The 18754-nt window shown below is 43.0% G+C and overlaps 1 protein-coding gene and 1 long non-coding RNA gene across 5 annotated transcripts in view; one reads left to right on the forward strand and one right to left on the reverse strand.

Annotated features, from left to right (window-relative positions):
• Positions 1-3727: 3727 nt before the first annotated feature.
• Positions 3728-8149, reverse strand: LOC140527298 (uncharacterized). Its single transcript, XR_011974753.1, has 3 exons — positions 8017-8149; positions 6791-6902; positions 3728-5139 (listed from the first exon to the last, which is right to left on the reverse strand). It is a non-coding gene; the product is annotated as an uncharacterized lncRNA (long non-coding RNA).
• Positions 8150-11588: 3439 nt separating this feature from the next.
• DPYSL5 (dihydropyrimidinase like 5) overlaps positions 11589-18754 on the forward strand; it is a 139667-nt gene continuing 132501 nt past the window's right edge. For 3 of the 4 annotated variants that reach the window (XR_011972420.1, XR_011972419.1, XM_072633952.1), the window contains exon 1: positions 11589-11672. The gene's annotated coding sequence lies outside the window, so the exon portion shown is untranslated. Of the gene's footprint in view, positions 11673-11739; positions 11816-18754 lie in introns of those variants that run through there. The other variant, XM_072633953.1, reaches the window with a different exon arrangement.

Below are 18754 nucleotides of genomic sequence, written 5' to 3' on the forward strand. Positions count from 1 at the left end.
TGCTCTTTTTCTGAATTCAGGGAATTGGACCTGTTCACTCTCCACCTCCCACCTTGGAAAGTCCCTAATCTTTCCTTCAATTAGAAATCAGATTACGTCCTGTTGTATCCTGGTTAATTGTTATCTTTTAATTAATTGACCTTATTTAATTAATTGTTTGTAATGTATTAAAATCTGTCTCTCCTATAATCCCCCTTTTTTGGGGTCCAGTACCAAAGCTGAGGAAAGTGACTGGTCCTGATGTATTGAGCAATTGGCATACATTACTTAATAAATCAATATACTCACAAGCTTGAACCTTTCTTTCCTCAGTCATTTTCTCTTTCACACACCCCCCCCCCCACAGTATCCCTCAAGACCTTTTCTGATGTCTTTTCTCTTTTGTCTCCATAGTCTCAATAGATCCCCATCAGATTGTGAACTCCTTAGGGCAGGGACTGTCCTTTGCCTCTTTTTGTATCTCCAGAACTTAGGATACTACCTGACACATAGTAAGAACTTAATAAATGTTTATTGACCTAGAGACTAATCTCTCTAGTTTTCAGCTCAACCTCTTTATGAATGATTTCCTCATCTGTACATCCAGCCAGATCTTTCTCCAGAGCTTTAATACTACATCACTAAGTGCATTCCACTGCCACCTCAAACTCAATATGAGTTGAGAAACTCATTATCTTCCTTCAAATTTCTTTTTCTTCTGATGACACTACCATTGTTTTCAGTTATGCAAGTCTGCAACCTTGATGTTGTCCTCAACCCGTCTCTCTCCTTCATCCTATATATCTAATCAATGCTAAGTCTTGTTGAACCTGCCTTTACAAGACATCTTACATGTGCCCCTCCTTTTAGTTCAGGCCTTAATTATCTCTTGCCTTGACTATTGCAATAGCATCCTAATTGTACTCTTGGTCTCTAGTCTCCCCCCTCCCTAATCCATCCTCCATACAGCTACCAAAATAGTCTTAAAACATAGTTCTAAGGCAGAGACGCAGAAAATTCTCAAAAAAAAAAAAGTCTATCATGATGACTCCCCAAGAAGAACCCCAAGTTCAGTTCAAACTTGTCTTCTCAGTTGGTGATGGAGGTCCTGGAAAAACCACAAACCACATTTGCAAAACTTCACTTAACTAGTGAATTTGAGAAGTATATCACCAGATATACTACATGTAGTATATACAAGTGTGGTTGGTTGCTGTTCTTCATTCTTGAAGAAGACCAAAATGACATTGCCATGATAAAGTGAAGTTTCACTGTGTCCAGCTGTGGCTGATCAGACCAATATAAGCTCAGAAAGCTCTACCACAGGTTGGGTGCAGATAGTTCACATGAACATTTGGGGTGGTTACTCCAAATTTGCGCATCCTACATTTCCTTTGTGCTTTCTCAATTCTGCTTTGCTCATAGAACACAGCACCCTTTCTGATGTGGGCACACCATGCTGAGCGGTCCTGCGCCAGTGTCTCTCATGTTCCACATTCAAATCCAAAGTTCTTGAGAGAAACCTTGAGAGTGTCTTTGTATTGCTTCTTCTGGCTACCATGTGATCGCCTGCCCCATGTGAGTTCTCTATAAAATAGTCTTTTTGGCAAGCATACATTTTGCATTTGAACAATGTGACCAGTCCATCAGAGTTGTGCTCTGTGAAGCATAGTTTGAATGCTTGGCAGTTTAGTTAGAGCAAGGACCTCAGGATCTGGTACCTTATCCTGCCAGGTGATCTTCAGAATCTTCCTAAGACAGTTCAAATGGAAGCAATTCAGTTTCCTGGCATGGCGCTGGTAGACTGTCTATGTTTCACAAGCATATAACAATGAGGTCAGCACAACGGCTCTGTAAACCTTCAGTTTGGTAGTCAGTCTAACACCTCTTCTCTCCCAAACTTTTCTTTGGAGCCTCCCAAACACTGAGCTAGCTCTGGCAATGCATGCATCAACCTCATTGTCAATGTGTACATCCCTGGAAAGTACACTACCAAGGTAAGTAAACTTATCCACAGCATTCAAAACTTCTCCATCTTTTGTAAACAATGGTTCCATGTATGGATGGTGTGGTGGTGGTTGATGGAGCACCTGAGTTTTCTTGGTGTTAATTATTAGGCCAAAATTAGCACAGGCAGCAGAGAATTGATCCATACTTTGTTACATTTCAACTTCAGAGGCTGCATTGAGTGCACAATCATCTGCAAACAAAATCATGCACCAACACTCCCTTCACTTTGATCTTGGCTTGTAGCCTTTTCAAATTGAAGAACTTACCTTCAGTATAGTAGTTGACATTGATGCCATGTTCACCCTCTTTGAAAGCATTTGGCAACATAGCTGAAAATATCATGCTAAGAAGCATGGGAGCAAGCACATAGCCTTGTTTCACTTGGTGACGGGGAAGACACGAGAGCATTGTCCACTATCCAGAACCCCAGCAAATCTGCTATCATGAAATTGACGTACAATACTGATGAACTTCTCTGGGCAACCACATTTTGAGTGCCAGATCTGAAATCAGGAACACTCATCTTCTTGAATTCAATTCTGACTTCAGATACATACAAGCTGTGTGATTTGGCCAAGTCACTTTACCCTGTTTGCCTCAGTTTCCTCATCTGTAAAATGATCTGGAGAAGAAAATGGTAAATCACCCCAGTATCTTTACCAAGAAAACTCCAAATGGGGTTATGAAAAGTCAGGCACTATTGAAACAATTAAACAACAACATAGCCACCTTAGAGGTTGAGGTCTATCCTTTTGTATTCTATACTAGCAAGAGTTTATTAAATTCAAAATATGGGATACAGCTGGTTGAGAGAAATTTGTTGGTCTTAGAGATGTGCTCTCTCTCTCTCTCAGTGTGCCCAGTGTGCCATTACAATATCTGATGTAATATTGAGTTACTTACAAAAATGTACCTAACTGACATAGAGGTGTGGTATAATAAGTATGTGAAAAAAACTAAAAAAACTTTGTATAGCAGCAAAGTGAATTCTAAAGAGAGAAAAACCAAAGTGAAATCCATTATCTGCCACAGGAAGAAGCATCTCTAGCATTGTAATATTTCAGTCAAAAGTAACACCAGTGTGGAGAAGTCCTTCCTTGAGCTTGCTAGAGAATTTATTGGAGACCTTAATTCAGAGTTAGCTGTCATGTCTCCTCTTGCATCCCCAGTAGTTGTCATGTACCCAGCACTGGTAGTGCAGGATGAGCAGGACCACGGGTTGCTCAGACAACTGTGCTCCTTGATGAAGGTGATGGCCCATAAGGGAATGAAGCCCCAGCACAGAACCAGGGGTCTTGTTTCATAGGCAACTGTCCTGTGATGTCAGTGACATAGTGGGTTTATCACTTAATAAAATTGTTAATTACATATGAGCAGAACATATGCTGAATCTTTAGGATTCTGAAGGAGGTGGATGGACTTCAGAGTGAATGTGACTGTCATATATGTCATGTGTGTATGCATACATGTATGTGTATACATATGTGCATGTATATGTAAACACATATATATTATATATACATATATATTCCATATTTTGGACTTGTGCATTTAAGTGTTTTGGACCACAATTCCATCTCCCTTGTGTTTCAAAGATAAGTGTGCTGCAATTTCACCACAGTATTCAGTGGTAAATTTTGTTTATTACTGTCATTCCCATTCCATTTTCATTTAGATCACAATAAAATTGTATTTCTAATATCTAAAAAAAACCATATGTAATTCTGACCATACTGCACACTACTCAAGAATTTTCAATGGTTCCCTATTGTCTCTTTGATCAAATAAAAGCTCCTCAGTCTGGGATTTCATGCCTTTCCCAATATGGCTGTAACCCACATGTTCTACCTTCCCACAAAACTATCTCTTTGCTGTTTGCTAAATTCTATGAACTTAGCCATCCTACTACCCATGCTTTTATGTAGCCAGTCTACCCATACCTAGATTATATTCCCTCCTCATCTCTTTTTTTTAATTTTAAATTTTATTTTTAGATTCACATTTTCTCCCTCCCACATCACTCCCCTCCCAAACAGAGAAATCAAAGGGGGAAAAAAACAACCTTTTCCTCTCATGTTACCCTCTTAAGACTTAAAACAGTTTCAAGGAAATCAGTTGAGGGACTTCCCTGCAACTCTCTGTTGTCAACCCAATTAAGATGAATGAAAACCCTGAGAGACAGAGTTTCTGAGTAATTAATTAATTTATTAATTAGACTAGCTGGGAATCAATAAATTAATGGTCAGAGGTTTCTCTTGGTGACCAGAAACACCAAGGGAGACCCTGAAATGCCTTAAATCCCTTCTGAAAGGGTACTTCCCTGACAAGTGTGAAGATCAACCCAGATTGGTGGACATTTAATGAGGAGGTAGGCTAATAGTCATCAGCTTCCCTGGCTGAGAAGGAGGTTTGATCATGAGACTCAGTACTTAACTTCTCAGTGTCCCCAGGCAACTATCCAAGGGCTCTAAATTAAGGGCTCAGGGCTTCTTATACCATTAAAATCATGAACTATAGTAGGAGAAGCCTGGATCCACAGACCTACAACCTGGGACTAGCCACTTCCCTGGAGATACAACCTGGGACTAGCCACTTCCCTGGAGATACAACCTGTAAACCTGTAAATGTCAAGCTGAGGATGAGGGTATCCCAGAATGGGTACTGTGGGGACTTTGTTCGGGATATATTTGAGTCCTCTACTATACATCTGCAGGGGCCTGTTGTAGAGATTTTCCATTTGGTACTGTCCTTTTTGGATATTCTAGTATTGCAGAAATCTCTTGAAGGAAAATTAGTGGGGGAGGGAGGTTCCTTTTTTATTTTAGATTACAATTGAACTGTAATTCTATTGTGTTTCCTTTACAAGTCAGACCAATTTCTTTGAGATAACTTCCTTGGTTGAATGCTCAAGTAGTAATAATGTCTTTTATATTACTATATTCATGATAAGTATAGAAGCTGACATGAGCAGTATGGAAGGTACAGCTCTAGATACTGGTGCCCAGTGATTTATTTAGAGCATGCTGTCAGGGCTCATTCACCTTCTTCTTCTTTTCCTCCTCTTTTTTCTCCTCCTCCTCCTTCTCCTTCCACTTCTTCTCCTCCTTCTTCTTTTTTCATCCTCCTCCTTCTTTCTCCTCTTTCTTCTCCCTTAATTGCAGAATGAGTTCAGACAAACTGAAGTCTTAAGATTTCAGGTTCATACAATAAAGTTTATCTAATGGCCTATAAACTCTGAAGTGTCTACTCCCTTTTGGATAGACCCACACTCCTGTGCCTATGCCAGATGGCAGAAGGGTAGGAGGGGATATTTCTTTCTTCTCCCTACCATAGGCTATGAGGTCTAGGGCCAGAGCTACTTACCTGGTAGGGGACACCCTATCCAACAATTTGAGAATTTGTCAGTTTAGACCTGTCTGAATTTATTTGCTTTCTTTTTAAATTAGTTTGTGCAAGGCATCATGACCTCCATTTGTATTGTTCTATGTGTTTTCTGGGGTCCACTAGAGAAATTTCAGGTGCTTTATGTGTATAAAATCTAATTGGAAACTTTTTGTCTAGGCTTTCAGTTGAAATTCCCTATGTGTTATAAATTTTTGTGTCCCATATGTTGCAAGGACTCAAAGAATTTTTTTGAATCCAGGACTAAATCCAGGTTCTGCGGGTAGTTTCAGAGCAGAGGGGTCCTCTGTCCTGGTGATACCTTTATGGAGTTGGAACAAGTTCTTTGACTGAATTAGAAAGGGACTGTGACCATTGACTGAGAAATGATTAGCCAAACCCCTAAGTGACCTCCAAAGACAGATTCATCCAGGTCAAATGAGTCCAGGTAGAAGTCATGACCTAGGAGGAATGTAGCTCCTAACATGCATGGAGTTGGAAGAGTAAATGCCCTCTGGGAAGTAGCCCAAAGGGTCACTACTCCATAGTGGCTCATGGGCTATAGAGGAGCCTGAACCAACAAGTAGACTAGAACCTACAAACTGGGATTAATTTTAGAGATGGATCTGACCACCCCAATCCCTGTTGAGACTTACACCAATCATACTTGCTACTGGACTGAGCCCAGCTGGACTTTGTCCCACTTGGTAGAAGATGGAAAGGGGAAATGCCCAAGCACCATCCCTACCAGGTTGAATAATTCTGTGTTGTTACACAAACATCAGGACAAGCAGTAACTTCTGAGAGTTTATAAAATGATGATGAATTGTTAACTTTGAGATTAAATGTAATTCCAAGACCTACCAGCTTTCAAAAGCCTAGACCTTCAGAGAAGAATGTTCATTTCTGGACTGTTTAAGAATGGTGTCACATGAACTTTGCCGAGATTCTTTAGTTGGTACTAGGGAACACACTTGAAAGAATAGTGGCTCGAAGCCTCCTCAAGTCACTAGAGCTACATAGGCTTTGGGACTATGGACTAATGGGACCAAAGGTACCCTGGTTTATTTGCTGGGGAAAGCAAATGTTTAACTTGAGAGAGAGTTCAGGAACATTGGCTTTTGGCCATCCAACTAGCCCAGCACGTCCAGACTACAATCACAGAAAACACCAAGATGTTACACGAAGCAGAAAAGTGGTCCCTTTATGAACAAACTCTGAATTAGATAAGGAGCCTGACCTCCGGGGAGAGGAAAAAGGTAGGCTAACCCTCAGGCACTGAAAAGAAGCAATTCCTCCAAACTGGGAGCTACTCTGGGAAGGCGACTCCTGTCCCTATGCCAGAAGGCAGTGGGATTGGAGAGGATTTTCTCTCTTTCCCCTACCATAAGATATGATGTTTAGCACCAGAGTTACTCACCCAGAAGAAGACAGCCTATCCAGAAGCTTGAGAATTTGTGGCACAGTTTAGATAAATCCAGCAGGGAAGAGAGATACATATTCTGACAGATGCAGATACAGTCATGGAAAGGCTGTAAAAATATCAAGTAACATGATGATCCCTTGGAGCAGAAAAGTGAGCTGTGGATTCAAAGCAGAATAAGCCTGGAAATCCAAAGAGAATCATTATGAGGACTCCATGAGGAGAAAAAAGACTCCAAAATCCTATAGTACTGAAGTGTGAGTTGCCTTAACCACATGGGTTTCCTTTTCTCTGAGTTCCACTACCATTATACTTGTTTGTGCCCATTCTTCTCACAGATGTTGTGTGAATTTCTAGGAGAGTATGCCCAGGTTTGGGGGCACCTAGGTGGCTCAGTGGATAGAGTGCTGGGCCTAGACTCAGAAAGACCTGAGTTCAGATCCAATCTCAAGATCCTTACTAGATGTGTGACCCTGGGCAAGTTATTTAATCCTGTTTGCCTCATTTTCCTCATCTATAAAATGAGCTGGAGGAAGAAATGGCAAACCACCAGTATCTTTGTCAGGAAAACCCCAGATAGGGTTAGGAAGAGTCTGACGAGACTGAGACAACTCAATAATAAAAAATGCCACAGGTTTACATGAGAGAATGTATTGTAGCTCTTGTTCTTAATATGTGATCTTAGGAAATGCCTTTGGTTTGAACTCATTGTGTAGGATCCCAGACACACAAACTACACCTTTGAACCTGAAGTAATAATCATCCCTGGGGAAGGCAATGTGCAACCAACAAATTTACCAAATGGGGAAAGTCGTTGAGAGGGAGTGTTACTGGTAAGATAATTATTTAAGTTGTTTATTTATTTATATGTAAAGTGTCCATAGGAAATGGCAAACCACTCTATTATCTTTGCCAACAAACCTCAAGTGGGGTCATGAAGAGTCAGACTCGACTGAACAACAATAAGGTTGTTTAATTAATACTTGTTTAGTGAATGAATGAATATGTGGATGGATGGGTAGGAATGTACAAGTAAACATCAATACTGAAGGGCTGTATTTCCATTCTTAAGTAGGGAAAGCAGAGGTACAACAAAGATGTCGGCTAAAGTTACCTGCCCCCTGCCCCTTTAGGCATACTAAAAGGAAGATCCAGCACAGTGCCTGGCATATAGTAGGTACTTAATAAGTGTTGATTGATGGATCCAGAGTAAAGAAGCTTACCTCTATTCCATGCCAGGGGCACAGGAGATATAAGGCATTTTCTCATTCCAACTCAAATAGTAGGCCTTGGAAAGTGGTCACTGAGGCAGAAGCGAAGCAATTCAAAAGAAAGTCATGACCTAAATGCTTTTGCCAGATGGTTGGCTGGCTGGCTGATGGGGTTCAGCTGGGGAAGCATAGATCGATTCATTAGGGTATGCAAATAGAGAATTTAATTTTGTTTTTTAAGGCAAATGTTTTTTGAATACTAAATCATAAGGGATATTTTTATTCATGAAACTAAAGAAATTAAAACCAAACACTTTAAAAATACAAACTTTAAAAATGAACGACAAAATAACTTTAAGGAGATAAGTCAGCAGGGCATGCTTTGTGTGGTGAATCCAACACACTTAAAAAAAAAAAGTGGAAATAGCCTTTGGCTCTAGTTACCTTGCAAAAGAGAGCCTAACTGCTTCCCTGCAGAAAAAAAGATGGAGAAGCAGGTTCAATTCAGTGGAGAACCAGCAGGTGGCAGATGACCCAGGATGCACTGGGAGACCATAATCATAATGCCGTTGCATGGTTACATGGAGGGGTACAGTAGGGGCACTCTGTATGACAACCGATACTCACAAGAGACGTATAATAAACACCATCTCCCTGGAGTTTGGGTGATTCAGTGCAGATAACATGGAACTGTTAAAACTGCCTCGGTCACTGCTAAATCTATCGTCTGTTTCAAGCTGGAAGGAAACTTAGAATTCACTTAGTCCAGACCTTTCAGTTTACAGAGTAGGAATCTGAGACCTACAGAGCTGGTAAAGAAACTTGTCCAAGATCACATAGGTGACAACCCAACAAGCATTTATTAAGTGCCTAGAATGTGCCAAGGACTGTGCTGTGCACTAGGGATACAAAGAAAGGCCAAAAAAAGCCTTAGTCTACATTTTAACAAGGCATAACATGTAAATAACTAAGCAATACAGAATACGTACACAGCTGTTGCTGAGTCACATCTGACTCTTTGTGGCCTCATTTGGAGTTTTCTTTGGCAAAGATATTGGAGCGGTTTGTAATTTCCTTCCCCATCTCATTTTACACATAAGGAAACTGAGGCAAACAGGGTTAAATGACTTGCCCAGCATCACACACAGCTAGTAAGTGTCTGAGGCCAGATTTGAACTCAGAAAAAATGATGAATCTTCCTGACTCTTATCTGCTTTGCCAGCTAGCTACCCTTGTACATAGTAGGTGACAGTAATTAAAGGGGAAAGTCTGGAGTGGGGGTAGAATTGGGAAAGGCTAAAAAGTGGTATTTGAGCAGAATTTTGAAGGAAGTCAGAAAACTAAAGAGACAGAGGTGAGTAGCCAAATTACAGACATGTGAAATAGTGCAAAAGAAAAGGAGTGTTCAAAGAATTGCAAATAGGTCAGTTCTAGCTTAATCCTAATTAGTTTGTATCTGAGCTGGAATTGAAACCTACTATGCTCTGCCTCCAAAATGACAGCTTTTTTTTTTTTTTTTTACTAAAGAAGCCCAGGACTAGCCAGGTGCTGACCCAGGAGTGCAAAAGCACAGGAAGGAGGTGAAAATAATTTTGCCTAGCCCTGTTTTCCCGCAGGCTTCGGACAGATACTCCTTTTCGTTGTGGGTTTTTTGCAGTTGAGGGGAGGGGAGGTCTCCGAAGACACTCTCTGGGAGGGAGTAATGAACAGCAACTTTGCTTCGAAATATCGCCGGAGGCTTTCTGCACCTAATTGTTCTAGTGTTACAGCATTGCCCTGGGGATCCACCTGGGGAGGTTTGGTTTCATCTGCATCCCTTGCAATACTCCCAGAGGTCCACAGGATGGGGGTGAAGGGGAGATAGTCCTCAGAAGCTTACTCGTATTTCTGGAGCCTAAGGCCATTTTCTTCCTTAAAGCGTTTAGAATTTGGAAGTAATAGGGTAGGCAAGCTGAGAGAGGTCACACGGGGACTCTAACTTGAGATCCCAGAAAAGGGATAGATAACTTTGTCAAAAAGGTCTAGATACGGAAAAGCAAAACAAACAACAAAAAAGCAAACCTAAAGAATGGAATTATAATGATCAAGCTTGACTAAAAAGAAGAAATGAGAAAATATACGTTCCTCCTTTGCAATTCTCTTCAGAAACTTTGGGTGTGGGACTTGCTCCTTATCCCCACCCCCAACCCCGCGCTTCTTTCTTTGTTTTTAAATTCTTTGTTACAAAGAACAGCTCTCTGGGTAAGGGAGGGATATGTTTAGAAAGGAAAGAGATGTGCAAGCAAAAGCTATCAATATTTGTATTTTTAGAAAGGAGAGCTCCGGCTTCGGAGGGTTGTGCTTTATGCAACGAGAAGCCATCCAATAATCTATACAGTGAACAAATAGAAGATTGATATCCGCAGTAATATATACTATGAAACACTAAGTAAGCTCTGAGGCGAGAGTGTGGTTGAGCCGCTCCCTCGCCCTTCCTCCATCCCCAAGAATCGACTTTTTTTTTTTTACACCACGAGTTTAAGAAAAATAAACGCACACATACTTAATGCACGCCAGTCTTTATTTTGTGCAGTGAAATCAGCGTTACATATTCCGGTGGACAGCAACCCAGGGGGCGCCATTTTCAAACTTTGTGCCCAGGAGAAAGAGCTGCCAAATTCAAGGTTTCCTAGGGATCCTAGGGCCACACCAGGGGATTTCTACTTTGTGTGCCTGGTAGTAGAGAAAGGCTGTGTGCGCGCTCCACCTGATCCCCTAAAATCCTGAAACCTGCCCGCTCCAGAGAGAAGGAGAGGGCCCTGGAGACAGGGAGGGAACCAGACTGGAGGGGAGCACCAGGCAGCTCAGCAGGGGGCAGCCAGCCTCGCCACGGGGCTGGGCAGTCCGGAGATCCCACACACAGCACCATGGTACTTCGTTCGTGCCATTGTTTCAACTTCCACAGGGGCTCTGGGCGGGCTGCGGAGCGGGAGCAGGGGTGGGAGGGGACGCGGTGGGCCTCCTTCGGGGTCCCCGCCCCTCTTCTCTGCCCGGAGTTCTCTTGGGAGATCCGCCTGCCCAGCGCTTTGTCAAGTGTCTGCGGTCACTATGGAAACCAAAAGGAACGAGGGAAGAGGGGCGTGGGCTGTGCGGTCGGTTTCTCCTGCGGCTCTCACTTATCTCCTTTCCCGGCTCGGTGGCAAGGCCCGACGGGAGTCGTAGTCCGAAGCCTCCCCGCCTTGAGGACCGTAGGATTAGAAGACGGATGGTCCACACCGGTCTTCTAGACCTAGGCTAGGAGACTCGGCCGCGGGCTGCGGAGGGGGAGGGGAGGCGGAGCCAACGCTCAGTGATAGGTCGAGGCCGATCCCTCGGGGCCCTCTCCCCCGCCCCCATCCTCTGTTCCCCCTCTCGCGTTACCGTCCCCCCCACCCCTAACCGCTCCTCCCTCTCCCCCCGCCCCACTCCATCTCCCATCCTCGAGCTCTCGCTTAGTGTGCTGGGGGTTGCAGAGCGCAGAACGCGGCCACGACGGAGCCGGATCGCGGCGGCAACGGTGTTAACGGCGGCAGCCGCCTTCCCGGCTCAGAGCATCCACGGCCCCAGCCCGGCCGCAGCGCCGAGGGAGGTCGCAACGACAAGAGGACCGTGGAGGACGCGGGAGCTTGCGGCGGCGGCGGCCAGGCAGAGTGGGTGATGGCATAGTGGGCAGTGGGTTTCTCCCCGAGTGACAGCAGCAGCGTCATCTATCCCCTTATTACCTCGGCGGAGCCTTACAAAAGGGCGTGGGAGGGATAGGGAGGCAATAATCCCCGGAGGCACCAGGAGGGAGGTAATTCCCCCCACCCCGACTCCTAAAGGGGGCGGAAGAGGCAGGGTGGGAGTGTGTATTCTTCCCCCACCCCCACCCCCGGGGCCCCAGCCCCGCCACCACCCTCACACACAAACACTAGAGGCGAGAGACCGAAGGTCAGAGGGCCTGGTCTGGGGTGACCTCTGGTCAGGGCTCCTGAGGATGAGGGGTGGTGCAGGAGAAGGGGTGTATTGGGAACTGTTGTTGCTCTAGGGGTCGGGGGAGGGGGTGAGGAATAGGATGAAGGAGGGCAGTTTGTGTTGAGATGCTGATGGTGTGTTGCTGCAGGCTGAGCTGGCCCGGCCCGGGGATGCACGAACCACCCCTCTGGTCTCTTCCCCTTCCAGGCACTTCGAGGTCTTTGGTTGCGCGCTCTCTCCTCCCCCAAACTCCCCAAGCCCCTCGACCTGACTGTGGCCCCAAGAGTCGGGATTTCGGCTCTGGGCTGACTGCTATTCTTTCCCAACCCAGTACCCGCGCTGCGTCGGGGAGAGGGCGCGGCACCACCGCATGCCTCTGCCACCTGCCCAGGGCCACAAAGAGACCACTCGCCACAGCTAGTTCTAAGGGCAAGAAAAATGCCTGGACTTACTATTCAGCCCTTCGAGCCTTTCGGGCAACCTGCTCTGAAAAAGACGAAAGCTCCACCTTGCAAGCTTTTAGGGAGCGAGATGGGATGGCTCCTTTAGGGCTGGGCTCTTGAGACTAGGGTGGAAGGGCGGGGGGGTGGGGGGGGGGTGTTGTTCGAAAGAGGTAGGAGCCTGGATTTCAGAAGAGAGAGAAAGGGTGGAGGCAGGAGACGGGGTGGGGTAAGTTGTGTGATGGGGTTCTAGGGAAGGAAAAAAGAGCTCTGAAGTGGGAGTTCGGGTGAAAGACTTTGATGTGTGTGGGTATGTAAAATCTGGAGGCTGGGAATAGATCTCTGAGCAGGGTGTGACTCTAGGCTGGGTTTAAAGGAGATGCTGGGGGCTAGAGAAAGGTAAGAGTAAAATCTGAGCCCGATGGAGCTTTGTTTCAAAGCTTGAGATTGACGGAGGGAGATTGGCCACACATTTGGGGAAAATCCGGCGGATCCCCTACCTACCCACCTTTACCTCTTCGAAGCTCGGAGACTCTCAGAGCAGCAGACGTGCTGTTTGAAAATAGCCCTAAGAGTGTTTTTTGTTTCTCTAGTTTGTAAAATGTAAAAAAAACAAGTACTGAAATCTTTTGGATAATCATGTTTGGGAAATAGTATTCCTTCTTCTCTCCCCCCACCCCAATCTCACGCCCAGAAAAAAAGGTTCTAATTTCACCTTCTTGTTAAAGGAAATTTTTGTGTAAGATATTTAATGAACAGGAAGGGCACATACCAAAATATGCCAGCGTCCTGCCTGTGTTTTGCCAGTATTATCCAGCCCTTGTCTTCTCCCTTCAGACACATTGTTGAATCCTGTCTGGTGTGGCGAATGGCATGCGCTGCTCCAGCCTGCCTGAATTACTGAATTACAGACCTGGGCTCCTGGCGCTGTCTCCACCCCCTAGTGCTCCTGGTGCCTTCTGTCTGCGGACAGTCTACCTGGCTTCGTGGAGTTAGTATCAGAAAGGTGGCAAGGTCGACCACAGGCGTTCCCGTCATAGCCGCGTATGTCTTCTTCGGAAGCCTCTTCTATGCCAAACCCTAGTGCAAAAATGAAATAGTCTTAGGGTCGCTTTTGCTTGGAAGACGGGGCTTTGTCTCCCGAGGAGTCTGGTACCACTGGTTACATGTGCGGGTGTAAAAGGAAGTCGTCGTCATGGTTGGGGATGCTTCTGGAACCTGGAACAAGGCTGCTGTAAAAATCAGCCTCGGAGGAGAGCGAATTCTCCTTTCTTAGAGGCATAACGGGGAAGAGGGATGGGCCTCGGGTCGTTTGCCAAATGACCACACCCAGTCTGTCGGTTCCGATCTCACGTATTGTCTCCGACCTAAATTAGGACACGGATGCCCTGGGTGGGGGAAAAGGAGATTTTTTTTTTTAATCGAAGCATAAAATAATCAGGAATTTGGCAGAGTCCTCAGTTCTTTCCTCTTAGTTTGCTCCATAGACATCGATGTTGTCAGAGTTGCAATTGCAATTCTTGTCTTAGCTGTAACTTGACATGTAGCGATTATGGGGGCTGTAGAGAGAGCATTTATTCCAGATTCCTCATTTTACAAACGAGAAAACTCTGGAGACTCAGAGACTTTAAGTGACTTGCCCAAGGTCACACAAGTAGCAAGTGACAAAGCCAGGTTTTGAATCTATGTCCTTTGACTCCAAATTCAGTGATGCCTGTCTTACAATCAGTCTTTTTGTTTTGTTTTTTGAAAGATGTTTAGCTAATAGCAAAGCTAGAAATGATGCTTATTTAAAATCAATAAACAAGCATTCGTTAAGCATCTATTACGTTACAAGCATTTATTTAATGAAAAGCAGTTTAGTGCCAGGATACCTTTAAGAGAAGCAACAGCAGAACTAGAGCTGTGATAAAGACAGTACAAATAATATGACCTAATCATGCTCCAAAAGAAAACGCTAATTAGTTTTAAATATGTCCTTCCATTAACTAATGAGATTTTCCTCTCCCTTTTCCCAGGCCATCACTCATGGTATGAATTTCCCTTTTAATTTTTTAAATTCTGATTTTAACAAACAACAAATAAAACTGAGATTTCCATATACAGTAGAACAGAAATATGACTGCACATGAAACTGCAGGTCTCTATTATGCACAGCTTCCTTTCTAAAAAAAAAATTATATATTAAGTACAACCTGTAGCTTTTAATGCTGTTCTGTTTGTGCTGCTTTCTGGCCTTTCTTCTATTCTCTTTGAAAGAAGATATCTCTCTGATCTTCTTTTAAGTATGACTAGCCTAAGATTTTTACTTGGTTACCACATTATAATAAAGAAACAAGTAGAAGCTAGAGAACTTAGCTACTTCCCCAGGCAACTTTTGAGCAGAAAATTTATTGGCTGGTCCAAAGTGTGTTACCTGAAAAAGCAGCAAGGGAATTTTTGAGTTTGTAGGTGTCATTGTTTTTCTTAAGTATTTGAAAAATACTCTAGGATTTGACTTTTCCTTTCCTAATTTCAGAATCTTATTTTAGAACTGGCTATGAATAGTATTAGTTGTCTGAGCTTTTTAACCAGATACAAACATAAGGGGGCAGCCAGAGTAGCATTTTAAATACACAGAAAGCCATAGAGCAAAAGTTGGGGGAAATGATAGGAAGTCCAATAATAGAAATAAATCCAAACTCTTGACATTGAAATTTCTTTATCTTAATTCATAGATGGATAGGTTTTCAGGCTATCACATGGAGGAATATTACAATGAGTTTGTGGTTTAGAACAGAATTCATTTTTGCCATCTGTATGACTTTTTAGGAAATTTTACAGCTCTTAATTCTTCCACTAATTTGGTATGCTTCACAAACATCTCCCTGATTCTCAAGCACTTTGAGAGCTGATTGAGGGAGTTAAAGATACTTAGTCTGGATAAGAGGAGATTTGGGAGAGGTAGAGGAGGACTGGAGGAAATGAGATGGTGGAGTTGCTATCAAGTGGAAGGGCTTTGACTTGGTTTTCTTGACATCAGAGGGCAGAACTAGGAGCCATAAGTAGAAATTTCAAAGATCTGTATTTAGGCTTAGGAAAACTTCCTAACCATCAGAGGCGTACCCAAAGTGGAGTGAACAACCTTGGGAACTAGTGGGTTGCCTTCTTATCTCTAGAGATCTCCAAGCACCGGTTTTTTTGCTGATTTGCTAGGGATGGTATAGGGAGCATTCTGCATGCGAACAGGTTGATTTAGATAGTGTTTAGGTCACTTCCCATGATGGGATTTTGTGATTCTTCCCTCTGTGGTGGTAAGTTAATGGGGGTAATGTAGGTGAGATGGTTTATCCATCTGCCATATTGATAGGCACAGTTACAGAGTGGTAATTCCCTCCCAGCCAGTTGCCACTATGCATAAATGTTGTAGCTACTTGGGGTTAGCTGCATGTCCACCCAATCCCAGGTGTTTGTGGCCAAAAAGGTGAGGAATAAAGGTTTACAGAACAAAGCAGTTATGTCCCATGGGGCTAATAAGAGGCATTCTTGGCTCCTCCTGCACACGTACAGGGAATGATGCTGTATACCCACCTTTCCAGAGACATGGGTCTTCTCCCTTCTGCAGTCTATAGGCAAAGCTCTTGCAGGTAGCTATCTCATTCTCTCCTTTGCTGGATTTCAGTTTCTGAACCTTTGTTTAGATTTCTGATATCAAAAGTAACACGAGTCCACATTTTAAAGGCATTTACTAGGAAACCAAAAAGGTAGGTTCATAATTATACTTAATGAATTGATTGGAAAGGCAGCATGCTACATTAGATTTGGGAGTTAGGACCTTACAATGAATTTGGAGTTAGGACCTTAGTTCAAATTCTACTTCTGACACTTAGTACCCATGTGAACTTGGGTAAATCACTTCATTGCTCTGGTTATCAGTTTTCCTTGTCTGTAAAATGGGGTAGGTTGGATAAGTCTCCAAGGTCCCTTCTAGCTCTAAATTCATGACGGTATATGTATTTGTGTAGAGAGGCAGCAAGGTGTTGTGGTAGAGTGTTTGATACGGTCTTAGAAAAACCTGGAGATACTTAACAAGCTGTTCCTTAACACGTGTTCCTTAACACGTCGTATAATCTTGATTTAGGCAACTCCTTCAAATTTAGTTTCTAAGTCATAAACAGGTTTCAATTTGTGTTGGTGAAGTGAGTTGTCACACCATGAAGTTCCTCAATGACAAAATCACTAATGCATAGGATGGGCTTGAGGAATAAAATAATATATCAGGTGCTATGTTAGATGCATCAGTGTTCAGGAGCCAGTTCATAATGGCTCTCAAGAGCCTGATTTATTAAATTTTTGGTAAGATCTTTTCAGAAATTTGTTAAAAATTCTACATATCTATGCTACAAAAGCTATTGTTTTGTTGATTAGACCTAAGAAAGTAATGGAAGTAACATTTATGCAGATTAACTTAAAAATGTGTCATGCGTACATGTTACCCCCAGCTAGTCATTAAACATTTGCCTACATACTTCTGGAAAGTGCTTTGCTAATTTTGACGTGCTTTGTGAATGCTATTATTATTGTTTTAAAAGCCATTTGTGCTATATTGAAAAGCTCACATAATATTGAAAGGATATTTCAATCAGGTGACATTGTGAGTTGAGTTTATGGTCCTCCTGAGAATTTTCTATGCCAGCTCTGGACTTCAGTCTGCCAGTTTCTAGAGGTTGGATTTCAAGACTAGATGCCTCCCAAGGCCAAGGACCAAAACAGTGAAATTCAACAGAGAAACAGTTTAACTGGCTATTGTGGAGCTAAATACTCCAAGTCTTCCTGCAGGCTTGGGAGGCAACACCTGGTCACACTTGCAGATGTGGTACTGCTTATGCCATGCTTGTGGAATAACCTAATTAAATGGATGGCAGTAGCCTATATAGAATGTAAGGTCCTGAAGGGCAGGGCCTGTTTCCTTTTCATCTCTGTGTCCCCAGTATCGATGCCTGACACATAGTAGGTGTGGAATAAATATTTGATTGATTTGATTGGTGAGGAGACTGGGGAGCAATCCTCCCATATTTTTTGCATATTTAATTTTTTAATTAATTGCATGTTTAAATGTTAAGAGTGATGGACTAATAAGGAGAATGAGACATATTTGGGGACTTGGTCAATAAGGGAATTTGTTTTACCTAACTGATTATTGCAAAGGTTTTGTTTTCCTTTTTCTTTTTTGATTGGGGGTAGGAAATGGGAAAGGGAACGGAAGATGGGAGGAGAAAAATGAATACTTGATAATTGGGAAAAAATGAATCTTAAATATTTGAGGGAGCAAAAAAAAAATTAGTCATTACAAACGCAGCAGCAGCAGAAGGTATGTGATACATATATAATATAATGATACATATATATAACCCAGTTGTTATATATTATAAGTTTTATATATAATATGTATTCTTCATATACATAATTATATATAACCCAGTTAAAGAGGAGAGAATGTAAGTAAGGGGCATGAAGTAAGGTTTTAGCATAAATTCATAGAAGCCACGAATTGCAAGCTCAAGAGATTTCAAAGGTCTGTCTTCCAGCCCAACCTTTGTTTGAGCAGTAACTCCTTCCATAAAGCATCATGGCTAGGGAAGTATCCCAGAGAACTCCAGGAAAGGGAACTAACTCACCAGCCTCCAGAGGCATAGTTCTAGTAATTGACAGCTACGGTTAGGAAGCTCCTCATGGATTAGGCTCAGTCCCACATATGGGGCCCTCTAGACCTGGGGTTCTGAAGTCATCCCTCAGGCTATCTAGATGCAAGCATCTGGTCCAAGAAATGGGCCTAGCGAGGAAGTGAAACTCAAAAAGTGGAAACATAAGAAATTAAAAAGATACTATCACCATAAACAGTTACTGAAAATGCTTTCTTGGCTCCAGAGATTACCTGTTCCTTCACAGAAGCTCCTCTGCAAAAACCTTAAAGAGCCAACTAAATCTTGTGAAGTTGGTTTAACTCAGTGCATTTTCTAGGCAAGTTCAGTGTTGGGTCCATGCCATGTTTGTTCAGGGATTCCACTCAAGGGTACTGCACCCTTAGCAAACCCAGGAGTGTGGGCACCAACTTTAACAGACACTTTGAAATCACACTCCATCCATAGTAGATTCCTGACTACCTCATGAGGTACAGCCCTAGTACCTAACAGCTACAATGGTTAGGAAACCGCTCATGACTGCTGCTCTGCAATTTCCTCCCAGGGCTTCCGGTTCTGCTCCTCTAGAGCCAAGGAAAACAAGCTTAATATGCATAATATTAAAATACAGTAATTCATATTTGCTAGTATGAAGAAAATATCGACTCACTTTGGAAT

The sequence above is a fragment of the Notamacropus eugenii genome, chromosome 1 (genome assembly GCF_028372415.1).
Source record: "Notamacropus eugenii isolate mMacEug1 chromosome 1, mMacEug1.pri_v2, whole genome shotgun sequence".
Lineage (NCBI taxonomy): Eukaryota > Metazoa > Chordata > Mammalia > Diprotodontia > Macropodidae > Notamacropus > Notamacropus eugenii.